The sequence below is a fragment of the Capsicum annuum genome, chromosome 7 (genome assembly GCF_002878395.1).
Source record: "Capsicum annuum cultivar UCD-10X-F1 chromosome 7, UCD10Xv1.1, whole genome shotgun sequence".
Classification (NCBI taxonomy): domain Eukaryota; kingdom Viridiplantae; phylum Streptophyta; class Magnoliopsida; order Solanales; family Solanaceae; genus Capsicum; species Capsicum annuum.
Window position 1 is genome coordinate 70,907,875 of NC_061117.1, and position 4,820 is coordinate 70,912,694.

General features: G+C 32.2%; 1 long non-coding RNA gene across 1 annotated transcript; it reads right to left on the bottom strand.

Moving 5' to 3' along the window:
- Positions 1-297: 297 nt before the first annotated feature.
- LOC107877140 lies at positions 298-4,099 on the bottom strand. Its single transcript, XR_007042624.1, has 7 exons — positions 3,937-4,099; positions 3,381-3,481; positions 3,181-3,243; positions 3,005-3,080; positions 2,419-2,470; positions 945-1,021; positions 298-573 (listed from the first exon to the last, which is right to left on the bottom strand). It is a non-coding gene; the product is annotated as an uncharacterized LOC107877140 (long non-coding RNA).
- Positions 4,100-4,820: the final 721 nt, after the last annotated feature.

Genomic DNA, 4,820 nt, shown 5'->3' on the forward strand with positions numbered 1-4,820 from the left:
TTATTTTGCGGCGGTTATGACCCCCATAATTAATTTGTCGTGGTTATTGACCCCCGTTATTTTAAATTTAATTTTTTATAATAATTTTTTATAAAAATTGCGAGGGTTAAAACGTCTGCAATTTTTTTTTAAAATTTAGTAGGGCCCATCAATTTTCAATAACTAATTATAGATTCTAATTTTAGCTCAAATTTAATCGTTCTTTTAGGAATAACCTACAATCCAATATTTTTTCAATTCATATATCATTAATACAACTTGAGTAATTAAATATTGTAATTGACAAGCATATAAAAAACACATTGAACATTAAAATTTAACATATCAAAAAAATTATGAATAAACTGAAAGTAATGAAGGCCAACATCAAAACAAAGCCGAGGTATCAAGATTGACTCATGGAAAGATTTAAAAAAAAATCCCCACAAACCAAGTCGATTAACGGGCAAAAAGGAAAAACATTTAAATTAGTCTAAAAAATTAATGAGCTCCAATTAAGCAGCTGCAACCTTGCCCTTTTTCTTCTGTAGTTTCTTCTTATAAAACTCAAGTTCTTTGACTTCCAAGATATACCTATAAATTGCAATCAAATATCATGATATACCTGCAATAATTATCAATTTAATTTATACAAATGCATATTATATTGTTCAATTATCTTATTTAATCTAACAATTATTATATTGGTCTATTATATTGCTAGACCAGAAGTTATTAGTACTAAAATTCACCTAGCATGTTAACTTATTTTCAATACCTTCTTTCCCCGGTCATCATAATTGTTTCTCACATAACATTCATTTGCGACAAGCCTTTGACACGTTTTCTGAGTGAAATTCTTTTTTTCTGTTTTGTGATATGGCTATCCGACTAAAAGTCTTCCTCTTATCAAACAAATATTTTGGACTCTTTACAAGAAAGAAAGAAAGAATAAGAAGATATACCATTAGATGAGACTGAATGAGGTTTGGATGTTACCCGAAGTGAAGCCAACTTCTCAACTAAGGTGCGCTCTATATCACTAACATAGAAGAAGAGAACAAATATTAATGAACATACACATATTAGCAAACTATTTTAAATGAAACCAACAAAGTAGTGAAGATTCTCAGCCAGAAACTATTTTATCCCTACTCAAGAGAATTATCCAACTCGGACCTTACCCCTACCTTGTGTAACTAAGACTCAAAACTCTATGTTACTTCATAAAATAAGGTTGACCACATGAACCTGGTTCTCTAACTTTGCCCCTAAAAAAAAGAAGAACCTGGTTCTCTGATTGATTATCTTAATTACCACAATTCCCTTGTTCGACAAAAGTAACTCTTGTATACAATAATCAGATTGTAGTGGGTATAGTTTAGTGGAATAAGTGTGATCCGTTCTATCATCCTTAAATGCTTAAAGCCAATTATATGCATATTTGATTCTATCCTATCCAATTACTGTATCACAAGTCAAGAGTAATTAAGCAAAAGAGATGCACCAAATCTAAGAGTAAAGAGAAGTAACTTTGTCAGCCCCGACTATATAGCAGCTAAATATTGAACTGAATGATTTTTTTTCTTTTCAAGAAAATACAAGCAAGAGATGAAGAGTTTTTCAGGTTGCTGGCCTATAAATTTCAGATCACAAAGGGAAAAAATTATCACAACGATACAACCTAAGAACGTCAACATAACTCATAAGATGCTTGGGAAAGTGGCAACACTTGACAGAACATGAATTCAAAATTTTGAAATAGGAAAGTTCACAAATTATAACATCTTTCCTACCTTTTTGTTCAGATAAGATAAATCCTGATTGATAAGATTAAACAAATTTATTCAATGTAATCTCTACGAAGAAGCTAAGGAATATATTTTGTCTCATATATTGTGTACCTGGAAACATCATATAATGTGCGAACTAAAGAGAAAACTAAAGAACACAAGCTAGAGAAGGAAAACTAACTAGCGAGATGGTCCTTTACCATAGATATGCAATAGCCATATAATCAAGAAACCTAAACAATGAAGACCAATTGAAGTCATATGGGAGAAACAAAGGTTAATCAACATTACCACTCTAACATGGACAAAGTACAACAACTATTGAGGTCTCTCAAAGATTAGAATAATTACCAACACCACTCTTACTTAAAATCCTTTTGAGTAACTAGTTTGAATTCCCAACTTACCAAATATTTCTTTGATTAATCTTTTTAAGAAACATCCTCCTACGTTATTTCAAATCTGTCTAGGATCACCTAACATATTAGTATTGTTACGCGCTTTCAGATCTTCCAACTTCTTGTCACTTTGCTAAAGCTAATGAAAATCCCAACTTTTTAACCAAGCTACTGCAAAATATTCTGTGCTTATTTACTTTGACTAGGGAAAAAAATGAAAAGCCAGGAAAGGGATGATATGTGTTTACCTCCAAAACATACGTGATCTCAAATCCAATCAAATCATTGAGGAAAAAGAACCTATAATACATCAACCAAATAAACCATATTAAAGAAAAATGGGACTGTTACTCTGTGAGCTGCGAACATAAATACATACGATGCCACCTTTTTGCCTTTCCATTACTGACACGACATGTGAATTTCATTAATATAAAAGCATGAAATTTGTATGAATGAATTTATAAAATTGATCCAAACATTAGGTCAGGCAAAAAACAATTTAAGAGAGAACTAGTTATCCTTCTTTTTCAAGTAGGATATCAACATTTCTTCTTTTCTTTCTTTGCCTTAAATTGTTATTCCGCTCCCATGAAAAAAAATGTCTATTTGATATATAAACATGTAAACAAGAATGAACCAACCTTTACACTCTATAATACAAGATTTCTCTTAGTCCTATTTCTTAAAAGCTCAAAAGTAAACATCTTTGGTGAATACTTTAAATGCTACTATTAATTTTTGAAATGAACCAAACATTTTTTGTTTTTTGAAACTATGCAAACAATGCGATTCTGAAGCCAAAGTACCAAGAGAAAAAGAAATTCTACTAACAATCCAAGCGTAACAACAACTGCCGGGACATTTAGCAAAACATCTTCAGATAATAAACATAAAGGTCACTGTAAACCTGCAACAAGTAAATTTGATCAAAGGCATACTATGATAACACACAATGGAAATACTATAGCGTGTCCTCGAAGTGAAAATGGAAAAACTATAAGACAAACCTTTCTACTACGGAGACTACATCGTGGACCCTTAACCATAATTTCATTGCCATCCATCCAGAACTTAAGAGATACAAAAAAGAAAATTTTGACAGTGTCATAAGAATGAGATATTTTAAAAAGAAAATGAATAAGAGAACAATGAGATATTTATACAGTAAACACTAATATAAGAATATGACTGAAAAATGAGCAAGCACCTTAAGTTTCAACTTAAGCTTGTCAAACTCTTCATCTGTCAAAATCGGATTCTCAGATACATAAGCCATAGAAGCTTCTAAAAATCTTTCTTCATCGGCACCTACATTGAGAGGAACTTCTGTCATTTAAAAGTCCCATATTGAAGACATAAAAGACCATACTACAAAAGTTTAGACGATTAAATGAAACTTTTTCTATACTTAGCATGACAACGTTGTTTCCTTCCCACATAAGTTCTTCCTTGAGATTATTGGCATTTCCTTCATAATAGAATAACTGCGGTACATATATAAGACAGACACATTCTGGAAGAAACAAATGTTAATCAACAATGAAGATCAATCAAGACCCCCAACCAGTTCCTGTTCGACTCTCAATAAATATATCCTGGTCTCTCAAATTTCTAGTCTCCCAATAAAACCAGATATACTAGTAATTTTATTAATTGAGTTTGAATTAATAAAATTGCTAGTAGATCTGTTTTTATTGAGGAAATGACCAATATTTTTTAAATTGGGGAAATTTCTTAAATTGAAAAAAAAAAAGATAACTCACTTTAAACAATGGTCGGAGCGGGAAAGGAAATGTCTAAAGACCTCCCATTGCGTATCTCCCAATGGCCAGAGCTGGATAATACTATGGCCGGCCGTACCTCCCCACTGCAAGAAATATTTTATTCTATGAATATTAGAGATACAAATTAGAGAGACAAATATTTTTTAGGGGAAAAAAGGGGAAATTTTGCGGTATTTTTTGGGATGTATAGTGGTGGTTAAACCCCCCACAAATTATATAATTTGTGCCATTATTTTTGGAGATAGATAGCGGAGGTTAAAAACCCCACAAAGTATATAATTTTTTAGCGGTATTTTTTTATAAATAGCAGAAGTTAAAACCTACACAAATTATATAATTTTTAGCGGCACTTTTTTAACCCCTGTATTTAATATACTTTTGCAGGGGTTAAAATAATCGTTGCAAATAAATCCCCGCACCTATACCCATTTTTTTGTAATGCAAGGGGGTTGTGAATTCCCTAAGTGAAGATAATTGGTGTGGCATGTTGATGTTACCTTTCAAGTGTAGTTGGTATGACAATACCAACAATGTATACCTAAATGTGTATCTTGGTTCAATAAATAATGATGTATGAGCTAATTATTTTAATTGGGCTTTAATGAGCTATGTGTAGCTGAGTCGTGAAAGTGGTAATCCTGAGGGACCTACACTGGAAACCATGGTTGCCAACGTGGGGGTTTATATGACTGAGAGGTTAGAGTTGCCTTTAATATTTAATCATATGATTGCGAGATTTGAGTCCTCCATATCTTACTACATGATTTGGTTCTCATGTCACCTTGATATGTCGAGAGGTTCGAGTTCCCCCTAGTACATATGCATACCTTCTAGTTCATGCGGTTATTGTACTGGCGCCCTAC